This window comes from Mustela lutreola, chromosome 9 (genome assembly GCF_030435805.1).
Source record: "Mustela lutreola isolate mMusLut2 chromosome 9, mMusLut2.pri, whole genome shotgun sequence".
In the NCBI taxonomy this organism is placed as follows: Eukaryota; Metazoa; Chordata; class Mammalia; order Carnivora; family Mustelidae; genus Mustela; species Mustela lutreola.
The window spans coordinates 37830583-37845223 of NC_081298.1; positions in this window are offsets into that span (position 1 = coordinate 37830583).

Here is a 14641-nt window from a genome sequence, read left to right on the forward strand (position 1 = left end):
TGAACATGCATGTGCTTGCCATGCAAGTTAAGAAAGAGAAAATTGTCAAAACTGTCTAAACTGTTCAGCATTCCCTTACTTGTTTTCCTTCCTCTCCCCGAGAGTTAACCTATTCCCCAAATTTTGCACTTACATGCTTCCTATTTGAAGCAGTTCTCAACATATATTGATGTCTGTTTGTTTAACTATTTATTTATTTTAAGACTTTATTTATTTGACAGAGACACAGCAAGAGAGAGGGAACACAAGCAAGGGGAGTGGGAGAGGAAGAAGCAGGCTCCCCGCTGAGCAGGAAGCCTGATGAGGGGCTGGATCCCAGGATTCTGGGATCATGACCTGAGCCAAACACAGATGCTTAACTGAGCCACCCAGCCGCCTCTACTGATGTATATTTAATTATGCATTGCTTTGTTTTATACATTTGACCAATAAGTACATAGAATCTGAGGTGCCTTTTCTGATACTTCTGGAACTTGCTTCTTTTATTTAATATTATGCTTTTAATATCCATCCATGTCAGTATGTTAATCTGTAACTATTTCATTCACACTGCTGTACTGAATATCATTATGTGAATGTATCTCAATAGATAAATATATCCATTCTATGGATTGGATACTACATTAAAATAGTTTGCTGTGTTTTGCATCTGTAAACATTTCCATAAATATTGTTTTAAATGTTTGCCTAGTGTAGTCAAGCAATAGTTTCCCTGGTAATGGGATTTTGGGATCATAGGATAGTAATACGTTCAACTTTAGTGGATTAGTTCAAAGTGTTTTCAAAATTGAATCTAACAATTTATATTAACCCAACCAAATCCTGGTACTCTATGTCTTTGTGGTTTTCACCAAAATGTGGGTTGTAAATTATTGTACCATGGATTTATTTCCAAAACAATTGTTGAAAATTATCATCTTTCCCAATCTTTACTCTTAATTTATAATTCCTCTTCTGTGAAATGTTCACTCACATCTTTTCAGCATTTATGCTGTTTTTCTATTTTTCAGGTTAACTGGAAGCTATTAGTATCTTCTAGATATTAATCCATTGGGTTTTTTTCATATGTATAAAAATTTTCACACCAACTTGTTATTTTTCTTTTTTATTCTTACCAAGATGTTTTTGATGAACAGATGGTCTCACTTTAGCATAATTATAGGGTTTTCCTTTAAGGTTTGCAAGTTTATTTTTTTGTCTTACTTAAGAAATTGCTCCTTACTCCGGGATAAGAATAGTTTCATATTTTATTCTAAAAGCTTAAAGATATACCTTTAGTTTTAACTCTGTAATTCACAGAGTCAAATTTTGGCTGTGAGTTGAGGTAGAAATCCAGTTGCATCAGTGTCCAAATTGAGAAATTGTGTCAGCTTTGTGTAGTGAGTAGCCAGTCCATTCTCTATATTCTGCAGTGACGCCTCTGTCATAAAGTAAATTCTGTGCTATCTTATCTTGTTCATCTATTGGCCTATTTTGTGCCAATGGACAACTGACTTAATAACACTAGTTTTATAATGTCTTCATTTTTGGGAGGTTAACTGACTTTATCCTTTCCTGGAAATATTTTGATTATTCTTAAGCCAATACTTGGTCATGGAAATGTTCGAAGTAGTTTGTAAATTATAAACACACACACACACCCTCTAGATTTTTATTAGAATTGCACTAAAGATAGATTATATAGATCAGGAGTTATCAAACAATGCACCATAAACCAAACTTGGCCTGCCATCTCTTTGCCTCTGTTTATAAATACATTTTTATTGGAACACAACCACATCAATTCCTTTACCTATGGTCAATGGCAAATGTCAGGCTATAGAGTGGCGTATGTATGAGAGCAATTACATGTCCTGCAAAGCCTAAAATACTTACTATCTCATCTTTTATAAAATTTGCTGGTCCCTGATATAGATCATTTGGGAGAATAATTTTACTTTTGTGATTTTGAGGTTTTATATCCAGGAATATGGTATAAATCTGGTTTATTAATTCTTCTTAAATATTTCTTTTTTTTTAATGTTATGTTAGTCACCATACAGTACATCATTACCGTTTGATAGAGTGTTCCATGATTCATTATTTGCATATAGTACCCAGTGCTCCATGCAATATGTGCCTTCCTTAATACCCATCACCAGGCTCACCCATCCCCCCACCCCCTCCCTCTAAAACCCTTAGTTTGTTTCCTGGAGTCCATAGTTTCTCATGGTTTATCTCCCACTCCAGTCTCCCCCTCTTCATTTTCCCCTTCCTTCTCCCTATGTCCTATATGCTATTCCTTAAGTTCCACAAATAAGTGAAGCCATATGATAATTGACTTTTGCTGCTTGACTTATTTCACTGAGCATAATCTCCTCCAGTTCCATCCATGTTGATGCAAAAGTTGGGTATTCATCCTTTGTGATGGCTGAGTAGTATTCCCTTGTGTATATGGACCACATCTTCTTTATCCATTCATCTGCTGAAGGGCATCTTGGCTCTTTCCAAGTTTGGCTATTGTGGACATTGCTGCTATGAACATTGGGGTACATATGGCCCTTCTTTTCACTACACCTGTATCTTTGGGGTAAATACCCAGTAGTAGTAGTAGTTTAATATTTCTTAATAAAGATTTATGTTTTTTCTCCATAAACGCCTTTTGTTAGACTTCATATCAGGTACTTTATATTTTCTTCTAGCAATTATAATTTTTACCTTTTAAAAATTATGATCTCTAAGAGTTTGTTGCTAGTGAATAGAAATGTAATTATCTTGTGTATAATCATGTACAATGATTGTATAGGCAGAGTATTTGCTAAGTTGAATGTGAATTTTAGTAAAGCATCTATACTGTATTTTCTAAGTTCACAATTATATAAACTATGACTAATGATTACTCTATTTCTTCTTTTCCAATCTACATACAATTGTAGTATCTTTTTCTTTCTTGGGCACAAACTAGGCTCTCCAGAACAATGAGCAAGTCCATCTTTTTTCTCTTTTAAAAGGATATACTTTAAATGTTCTATATTAACTAATGTGTATGGTAGTTTTTTTTTTTTTTTAAAGATAAATCTAACACTAAGAAGTTCCCTTTCATGCTCACTTGTAATGACATTTTATCATGAATCAGTAAGGAAATTTAGCAAGAACATTTCCTGTCTCTGTTGAAATGATCATCAAAGCTTTTATTTTTCCTTTTCTTTTTTTCCTTAACTTTGTCAATGAATAGAATTTGGTTTGTGTGTGTGTGCGTGTGTGTGTGTGTTCACTCCTTTCATACTTTTGTTCTCTCCTGTAGGTTGGAAGGTGTAGCATTTATTCATGTTCTTTTAGTAGGTACTCTAGACACTTTGTCACTTATGATTAACTGAAGAATATCTAGGATTGGGACACCTGGGTGGCTCAGTGGGTTAAGCCTCTGCTTCAGCTCAGATCATGATCTCAGGGTCCTGGGATCGAGCCCTGAATCAGGCTCTCTGCTCAGGGGGAGCCTACTTCCCTGACCCCCACCTCTCTCTTCCTGCCTCTCTGCCTACTTGCAATCTCTCTCTCTCTCTCTCTCTGTGTGTGTGTGTGTGTGTGTGTCAAATAAATAAATAGAATCTTTATTTAAAAAAAAAAAGAATATATAGGATTAATCAGTTCTTTTACCCAGATTCTCAAAAATATAAAGATCCTGGAATATTTTAACCTGAATCAACTCCTACTTCCATTTATATTCTGTTGGTAGAACTAAAGTTGGAATGACTTATTTTAATCTGTTCATATATATTACAGTATTTATTGCCATTAGTGTTTTGATACTTAATGTTTGGTTCTATCTACCCACATCTTGAACAGTTTATTTACTCATTTCTTATTGTATTTTCCTTCTTCCTAAACACCATCTTTCAGAGGATTCTTTAGTGAGGGATAAGTTCAGATTTTGGGTTTTATTTTTTTATTTTTTTTTTTTAGCTTTTAAAATATCTTTATTTTGCCATCATTCTCAAAAGATAATTTCACTGTGTAGAATTTTAATTGACAGTTATTCTTCTCTCTCAATGGTATCTTGAAAATACCATTAGTCACTGTATCTTGTTTCCACTGTTAATATTGAACAATCAGCTGCCAATCTAATGTCAACTTCTCTTTTCTCTAAAGTTGCTTTTATTGTGTCTTCTTTTTTATCCCTGCAATTGTAATGTTACAGATCCAGGTGATAATGTGTTTTTGTTTTGTTTCTAATTACTTATTCTACCTGGGATTTACTATGTGTCTGGAATTTAATGACTACTGAGCTTTTATTAATTCTGGAAAATTGTCAGATATTATGTCCTAAACATTAACTTTCCACTATATTCTCTTTTTTTCCCCTTCATTTTGGAAAACATCTCATCATATCCATCATGTGTTTATTGCTTGAATTCTCTTGAAACTCTGGACTACATTCTAGATCACTTCTTTAGATCATTTCTTTAGATTTCTTTAGATCTTTAGATTTAGAAATCTAAAGATTTCTTTAGATCTCTTTAGATCACTAGTTCCCATTTAGTGTATCTAAATCTGTGGTTCCCAAACTGACTTGCCTCAGGTAACTGACTTGTTTTGGGGTAATATATTAAACTCACAGGGGTCACAGAATATTTTAATATTTGAGGGGAGCATAGCAAAACTCAACACTATAGTAGTAAGAACAGTACCTCAAGGTAGGTCAGTTAACATTCCATTCTTTTGCAATTACCATGATGGAAAGGAAATACCAAGAGTAACTGATGTGAAACAGGAAATGAGTCTGATTGTGTCTAATCTGAATTGCAGTTTGGAAAGTTGTCTAGTGCCCAACATTACTTGAAATGGTTATTTAAGAATGACATAGAGTTATTATTTTTTATTCAATTTATTCTTTTAAATTTTATTTTTTATTTCTTAGGGAATGAGCATGAGCAGGTCAGGGGCAGAGAGAGAGAGAGAATTCCAAGCAACCTCTACACCCAGGATGGGCTTGATCTCACAACCCTGAGATTATGACCTGAGCCAAAACCAAGAATCAGATACTCAATTTACTGAGCCACTCAGGCACCCTTATTCTTTAATTTTTAAATGGCTACTAAGTTCTTATGACAGATACATATTAAATGTTTGAGCCTAATGTAATAATTTAATAGATGGGACTGTAGGAAACTTCTGTGGGTCCAGAAAAACCTTGATAAGATTACTGAGATCCTAAAGATATTATGAAATATGAAAGTTTAGAAACCTCTTGTTTAATCTTCTTTTCTTCTTTTAGCTTTCAATCATTATGTTTTGTTTTTCATCTATATAATTTGATTTGGTTCTTTTTTCAAAACTCCATGACCATTTAATGAAATTTCTTGTTTCTTTCTCACATTTACCTACTTTATTTTTTTATAAATTAAACATATGTTGATATATATATATATTCCTCTAACTATCTTCTAGTATTTAGGTACTAATATTTATATTTTTAGATATTTAATTATGCATGTGTGTATACAAGATAAATAGATATATATTGGTATATGTTAATCTATCTATCTACCTATCTATTTTAAACTAGCTCTTAAGCATAGTATCCCTTTTTCTTGTACATCATTGAGGTTGCTTTACTATGAGTTAGTCTTTGGAGTTTTATTGGTGACAGTTATTTGAGACCTAGCATGAACTACATTCATCCACAGAGTACTGGTTTTATTCCTGGTTGGCTTAGAGGAGCAATGTCATCTCTGGATCCCTTTAAGATAAATTCTTGTATTAATATTTTTTCAGATAACATAAAGAGTCTGAATTTGGGTCATCAACCTAATAAGGAATGGCTTATGGTTAGGATTTCTCAAGACATTTTTTCCCTTGGATTTAGTAGCAGGTTTGAGATAGGCAAATTTCCTTACCAGTACATTCTCCCATTCTATGGGAGGTTTTTTCCTTTCAGCCATCTGATTTATTCTTCAAGTGATGATGTAGGCCTTTGGAGTTCTAGCCTTATTCTGGGTTGGGTGATCTTTAAATTTATCTTCATTTCCACATTGGCATTAAAATGAACATTTAAGGTAATGAAGGGTCAGTTTAAAGCTTTGGATCACCCACCAGCTTCACTCTTTACTTATTCTTTTAGATTTCTCTTTTCACTGTCTTGCCAAATGAGGATTTCTTTTTTTTTTTTTTTTTCTTGATAGCTTAGAAATACATTGTATTTTTTAAACTGGCTTTGCATGAAGTTTCACATTGGTATTTCCCCTGCTTCTCTGACTAAAGATGGGAAATGGGGTAGACTGAGATTATCTAAGTCAACCACTGATAATTTCTCATTAAATCTATATAACTTTTTTCTCAGTTAAATCCTATATAATTTTTTTCCTCAGAATTTATTTTAAATTCTGGATCTAACCCACAGTGTCACTACATTTGTGGTCTATCACAAAATCAATGAACATTAGACTTTAGCACCCATATTCAGAAGAGGAAACTGGGGCCCACAGATGTTATATGTTTTGTCCAATTGTCAAGGCACTTTGAAGAATAGAAATGAGAACCCTGTGCTAAAGGCTAAGACAACCCAGGTTATGGTGCCTATTTGGCTCATTTGTTTATATGTCTCACGATGATCAAGCAATTAGTTCGTTGGCTAATCATGAACTTATTTCCTCTAATGAATTCAATTTGGTTCAATGAAATGCTCTCTTAGGAAGGAAGCCAGTACCGTAGCAGTTAACTTGGGTGTGAAATAATAAAATAATTTGTGAGTTAGTTTTGAAGTCCACATAGACAAACTACAAATGGTTTATTTCCTGGAGAAGGCCAGAAGCAAGGGCATGCAGGGGAACAGTTTACATGGAATGCAGATCCCAGATGTTCTGGACTAAGTTCTACTTTCAGGGTAATCAAAAAGATATGTATTGAGTACTTGGGGACACGTATTTGAATAGATACTGTTAGCCCTCAAAATCCTTATATTCTAGTATAATTAATACTTAATATGTATTTAGACTTGAATAGTTTTCCATTTTGTATGAATGAGATAATACTTCTAAAGTGCTTAAAATATAGACAAGAGAGTTGTGTTTCAGGCAGTAGGAATATCAATTTCCAAATAGCTCCACAACATCTTGTTTCTTGTATTTCTTTGTACTTTTGCTGTACTAGACACATGGTAAATGACTTCTGTTCTTCCTGAGTAGCTAAACGGGGAACAGCCAAATACAAATTCAGTGAAGCTAAACAACTAATTTTACCTCATATTCGTACACCTACTTTGCTTTGCTCCTTAGTTTATAATGGAACTTATCTCTCCCTACCTAAGTGCTTTGACAAGCATTCTATCTAAATATTTTGATCAACACACACACAGCTGGGTTGAAAAGCTTCTTATCACAGCACTCAACTCTATTTATTTTATTCTCTACAATGACATGATGGAGAAAAGTGCATTGCAAATAAGAGTAATAGAGTAAAGAAGGGAAAGACTATATGTTTTTTTCTGTTGCTAAGGGGGGGGGGATAGGTATAAGGAAGATGTTCCCTACACTGCTAGCTGCAACTTCTCTTTGTCATTGGGTTTTAGATTCCCTGACCAACGTCAACCACAACTTCCTGAATTCTTTAAGACCCATTCCTACTAAACTTTTCCTGGTCATTTTCACCCTTACTTATCTCTCATTCTTTGAACTCCCTTATTAACAAGAAAACCTATGCCACCCATTTAAGTTCCTAATTATAATTCAAATTCCATTGTTCCCCATTCCTTTTCATTTGCATTTTTTTCTCTTACTCTGCACCATGGGCCGTGATCCAATACAGAGTTCATCAGACCTTTGTTTGTATCGTATGTGCCAACATCCTTTTGGTTAAATTAAGTCACATGGCCAAGCCCGAAGTCAAGTGTCAGCATAGTTATTTCTACCTGGTGGGGTAAGGGCCTACAAAGTCACATGGAAAATATTGGGAGTACAGGGAAGAGTGGAGAACAAGAGACTTCTCATTTAAGCCTCTGTATTTACCTCCTAATTATATAATCTTGACCAAGTCATTCAGAGTCTCCAAATTTCAAATTACTCACCTACAAAATGAAGTGGATTCTACCTTCTTCTTAGTCTTGAGTTTTGATCAAATAAGATAATGAAATAAAGCACCCAGCATCAGACCTGGCTCTTCATAATGTATCTGATTAGCACTATATTGGACTTTCAAACACTGTGAGAGCTCTCCACCCTAAGAACAGGCTGTTTCATGAAGTGTGAAATAGAAACTAGAAATACTGAATCAGCGGCTGGGCAGTTGAGGAGGAAAACAGATCTGCCAACTCTGTGACAATATATTCTTTCCAACTGATTCTGAGTTCCCTCCTGTCCTAGAAGCTAAACATCCCATATGCATATTTTTATTTTCCCCCTTGAAGCTGGGGCTTGGAGGACATATTGTGAGTTTCTGCCAGTCAATCCCACTTTCATCTTTGGGTCTCTAATGAAATATAAAGATAACAAAGAGTGCTCTACAGATAGCAGCAGCAGCAGTAGTCACTTCTAAAGCAGCACTGACAGCATTCTGAGAGCCATGGATGTGGGTGCAAGAAAATCATGTTTCGGGGAATAGCAATAGCAGCTGCACTAAACTGCAGCAGAACATGCTTCCACATCAAGGTCATAGCAGTAGCTGTTTTCTTCCACATTTGTATGATGTGGGTATCACCCCCACTTGCAATGCTGTAACTGTGGTTCTCCAGTGTTTCACCAGTTTATCCAGCATTCTCTTTTAAACTATATTTCCTACATAACTCATCTAGATTTAATAAGAACACTTATTGATATGGATATTGGAAGCCAAAGTAGGCAAGTAGCAAAAGTAGGTGATCATTGGACCCTCTGAGAAATTTAGAAAATAAAAAGAGATTTGTTCTTTGACTTGGCTGGGGCTATTGGCAGTGACAATCCAGTTAGTCTTAAGGGATGGGCTCTGGCAAAGCATGGAGAAAAATTAATTTCGTACTCATCTATGGTCACTAAGGATGAAGGCATAGCTTTAGGAGATCAATTGGCTACTTGCCTAAAATAGTATAAAAATATTTAAGGACCAAAGGGTAAGGTTGTGTTTAATGGCTTTGGACTTGAGAAAAGAGATCAACAATGTCACATTTCCTAACGTTTACCTCAAAACATTGGCTGAAAACCAAAAGCTTTCTTTCCCTGATAACATCATCATTACTTTCTGTGATTTCTTTTAATCTCTTATCTCTTGCAACTTCAAGTCTGACAATTAAACTAAAAGTTTGATATCTGTGACTGTTATGTGACATTGCCTGCTGAATTTGATGTTTCATCAGGTCTTTTAGAACATTTGGCTAGGAGCTAGAATAGGTAAATACGGAAAACCTCAGATGATTTGTAACACCTCAAATCATCACTCCCCATTAAGATTGCCTGGTTGACAAAAGAACCTTTTACGTTTTTTGTCTGATAGGCTATTTATACTCGCCAGGGACTCTCCACTGAGCAAGTTCCTTTGCAAGAAGTAAATTCTTCTGTCACTTCACCCCATCTTTCATGCTCTTTAGATTTCAGGTAGAGTCAGATTCTGGTATATCTCAGGGCAATTTATGAAGCCAAATATGGGAAGGAATGGCTACAAAACAAATGAGGTATAATATTATGCTAATTTCTATCAACAAGAGCCATACAGTTGTAAAAATTTATTACAATGATGTGAGATCAAAGAGAAACAAAAACAATTTTTTGGTCTGCCTGATTTCATCAACATTGGTGAATGTTCCAGAGATGCTAATTTACTCTGCTCACGTAGGTGCCAGGAGGGCAGACAGTTTAGTGGACTGAAATCTGGACTCAAATGTTAAAGCAGATTTATCATATGTGACCTATTGAACTCTGCCAAATGATGCCCCTCAAGAGAGCCTAGAAGGTTCTTTCTTCACTGAAGCTATGAAACATACATTATTGAGGAAGAGAACTTGTTTTGTTTTGGGAGGCAAATCATGCTCAGAGACTGAGTTTGTCTTTGCCAATGATTTATTTAACACAAGTTCACTGTGGACTTTCAGGAGGCAATAGCATATAAGATAATGTCTCTTGATACACTAATAAAGAAATAACATACTCCAAATCAATGATAATCATACTGTTGTTCCAAGCAGGGAAAGGGGGGCAGTGAAATGAATAAAGTTCAAATTTAGTTGAGGTTTACCTTTTATAATGAGTTCATACTTGGGAGGGAGAGGCTTAGCCAACTGAGAGCTGCCATCCAGCTGCCAGGCAAAAGTATAAATCCCTTGCCACTAGAGCACATTGCTGGGGAGCAATGGGACTGATGTTGACGCACAATCAGATTGTCTTCTTGGCCACTGCACAACTTCCACCACTGCTGGTAAGATTCAACTCCATTGCACAGAAGCTAATTGCTCCAAGGTCACTGTAGAGCTATTTAGATCAGCAAAGTGCCTCTTTGCCCAAACCAAACACATCTGAGTAATCTTCACAAACTCTTGATATTTATAGTCAAAATGTCCCCTTAGCATAGTTGCTTCTTCTTATGTCTTCATAGATGAGTTCTGAGTGGGGGACCTCCAGCAGCTGAGCTCCTGAATTCTTAATGGTGAAAACAGATGAGATCACGACATTTTGACACAGCTTCCTTTATTCTTGTATCAAAACAATTTTTTTCCCTTGTCATAAAGAAGTGGATTAAAACAAACTTTATTTAGTTCCAATCATTTAGATTGGATTTGAAATCATATCAAACCAATATGCAACAGAACTACAGTAGATATTCTTGAGGCAAAGGGAACTAGTGGAAAGTGCTGCTGTTGCAATGGGTTTCCTTGATTCTCATGGAGAAGCCAGAATCCTGGGTGGCAGAGGTCAGATTGAATGACCTGTCTGGACAAAGACTGAATGGCTACCATACCAGGCAAGAGGTAATCCAATGTTCTGACTAGTAGGGCACTTTGAATTTTAACACTTTCAATCTTGGGATCCTTGGATTCCAAGTATTTGGACAGTATACTGAATCTATTTTATTTTTGAAGAGAGATAAAGACAGCTGTTGAACAAAAGGCTGATTTGATCCACAAATTCAGATTAACTCATGCATTTCCCAAGTCTAAATTGACCATCTTTCTCCTCCTCCTTCACTTCTTACCATTTTTCTTCTTCAACAGTGAATAGAAAAACATGAAAAGGAAAACAAAAAGAAACATACAAACCTACAAAATAAGAAGTAGGGTATTTAGTTTTATTGGAACCAGCTTTATCTTTATAAATCAATTTATCAAATGTCCTTCTTTCCTTCAAGTGTCTATCAGCTCAAAGTGAGATGTTACTGCACTTCATCCCCCCAAGGACATAAGGAAGGTCTTCTCTCAGTGCAAGATTCTTTACATTATTTTGGAAAAGGAGACAGAAACTGAGCTACATTTTCCAATTTTTATCTCTTTTCCATTTTTAACCCCAAGTGTCTTGAACATTGCCTAACTCAAAATAAATGGTCAATAAATGTTTCTGAATGAATTGATGCTTTGTAATATTCTGAAATTTTACTTAGAATGTTCCAATGAATTTTGAATGCAGTGGAGATGAACAATGTGTAAGATTGCAGCCTGGGAGCCATTAACAGAACTTTCCACCATACTAACAAGTATTCTTTCCTGTAAGAAGAACGGATAGTTTTTCAGCATCCATACAGGCCTTGAACTATTCCATAATCCCAATCTTTAAAACTACTTTAAAAAGTCAAGAGTTTCTAGAACGTTCACATCTGAGTTACCTCCCTAGAGTGGTTGGAACTTTTGACTATTGCCTCTTGCGTGGCATGGCCAAAATCTAGCAGTTTTTCAGGGGCCACAAAGTAGATTGGTAAGATGTCCCCCATCCTCCTAAGTAAGTCTTTATCAATGCAGAATATTTTAGGCCAGGTTTCTGGTAAGGAGAGCCTGAGATGGTACAATAGGGAAGTGATTACCTAAGAGATTTCGTTCAGAAGAATGGAAGTCAGGGGAAAAGGTTGGCTAGTGGAAGGAGCTGGGCCAGCATGCTATTTTGTGTGTTCTCATCACCTGTTATGAAAGATGACACGTGGTCACCTTAACTGCCTCCATTTTGACCTCAGTTTCTACTTTCTAACTATGTAAGTTCTTTATTCCCACTTACCTTCTAATTCAGTGAAAAGACCCAGCGGGCAAAGCATCTTGTGATGGGAATTGAAACTACCCCCTCAAACAATGACAACTGCCCTCACACCAGCAAGAACCCCAAGACAATAAACCTGACCTTTACCACCGAACTACATGTACTCACCAACCTTTGTCCTGCATTTTCCTTATATAAATTTAGTGGTATTTTCAGCACTTTGGAGACAGCCTTTTACTTCAGTGTTGGCCTCACTGAAGTAAATTCCTTTCTTGTTTCACCTCCACTCCTCTCTCTGGATTTTGTCAACATCAAGTGGCTGAACCTGGTTTGTTTGGGAACCCTGGAGCCAGGTGCATTTGCACCTTTGGGCCCCCATTACAACCCCAGTGTGTGTGTGGGAGGAGAGGGAGGCTTCCTTACACCAATAAGGAAGCCTGAGCATTTAACCCAATTTAGATACTGTCTACCTAGAGATAGCATCAGATTCCATAGGTTTATCACTCAGTTCCATAAAAATGTCCCCTCATCCCCCCATCTCAGATACCAGTTGCAAGCACAGGTTACCTGTATTTCTGACTGTCTATAAATGAAAAGTACCCATGATCTCCTGCTATGTTCCATAAATTTGCTAGAGGGGCTCACAGAACTCAAGGAAACATTTACTTAGTAGATTATCAATTTATTATAAAGGGGTATAAATTAGGAACAGTCAGATGGAAGAGACAGGGAGAAAAGAATCCATGTCCTCCCAAGGTGCCACCCCTCCAGCACCTCCATGAGTTTATCAACCTGGAGGCTCGGTCCTTTTGGGTTTTTTGCAAAAGGTCCATTATGTAGGCATGACGGATTGAATCACAGGCCATCCATGACTGAACTCAATCTCTAGCCCTTCTCCCCAGAGGTAGAGGTCTGGTGGAGATGGAGAATGGAAGTTCCCACTCCTCTAGTCACTTGTTTGGCTGCCTTAGCAGCCAGAGCCCATCCTTAGGAGCTTTCCAAAAGTTACCTCCTACACATAACAAAAGATACCTTTATCACTCTGCTCTCATCACTTTGGAAATTCTAAGAATTTTAAGACTTTTGTGCCAGAAATGGGGATGAAAGCCAAATATGTATTTCTTATAAATCACAATATCAAGCATGTGGTCTCAGCTAGAGTTCAGACTAATCACACAAGGAGAATTGCACTAGAAGGTAAATTGCAGCAGAGTTGGTCCTACTCCCAAAGCAAGGGATCTCATCAGTCTCTTGTAACTGTACTTTCATCGGTCATTAGCTGCAGGCTACCCTGGCTAAGAGTGTTACTTACCCAAACTCCTATCAGCCAAAGGCAATTCTCCATCAGTGAGGCCAGTTCTGAGCTAGTAACTGTCAACACTCAGACGCTAATGGCTAGGTGCACAAGTCCCATAAAGCAGATCTGGACAGGGTACCAACAGTGTCTCTTCAGATCCTAACAAGACATTGATCTTTATTGAGTGCCTTACATTTGTTACTTATATTAGCTTCCTCACCTACTAAAGTCAGTAAGTATTTTTCCATACCTACTGTTCAAGTCTGTAGACTCCTTTCTGCTTTTATACAGATCAGTTTTTTTAAGCTCATTGTAAAACATTACACTCCCCTCTGTTAAGTGAACTCTCATTACATTTTCCCCTTCTCTTCAAGGCTATCTGTATCACTTTGGATGCTACCCTCCAATATTCCATAAACCACCTGACTTCAGGTGAATGCATGTTTGAGTTCTCATTAAAAATAGACTGATTCTGTCAGCAACATATGGTCTCTGAGTGTTCAGTTCCATCTACTAAAGCCCCAGTATCCAGAATGTCAACATCAAACTCAGCTAATGCCTATCATTTTGAAATCAACACTTTGCTTTCTTAGAAATTTCATACCTTTGAGGATAAAAGGTTTCATTGGTTCAAAGAAAATGATTCTGAATTCCTCAGATCAAAAGATTGTCAAAGAAATGTTTGTGTTGCCCTCCTCATCCCCTATTTAGAATTTGCTTCCTGAGCATCCAGTGCCTAAGCCAGCAGAGGTTTTCTGGCTGGCCTTTTTTCTGATCAACAAATGAATCATTCCCTTCATGGGAACCCAGAGTCTTCAATGCCTGAGAGGTTAATGCAGACAGGGTCTGGTTGCCCGAGGTCCAAGCTGTACTTTCTGGCCACATGGGTGGTTAATGCAATCAAGGATGAGATTAATTAAATTAAAAGTCTGCTTTTATCGCTCAGAAAATACAGCAAATTCAATAGTCTTTGACAGCCTGGAGCTGGAGGCCTGGCTCTAATGTGATCACTGCTAGGTGGGTGTAGCCATACGCCAGGCCATTTAAGGAGGCAGAATGCCTCTATGGCAGTTACGGGCTGCATCTGCCATACATTTCGAAGCCTTTAGTGAGCAATCGACATAATCTGCGTTTACCTCCGCAGGTACCTGCCCAGGATTGAGCCTGGCACCTTCTGTTTTGCTTTGAAAAACACTGCTCAGTTAATTAGTCACTCCCTGCAATGAGC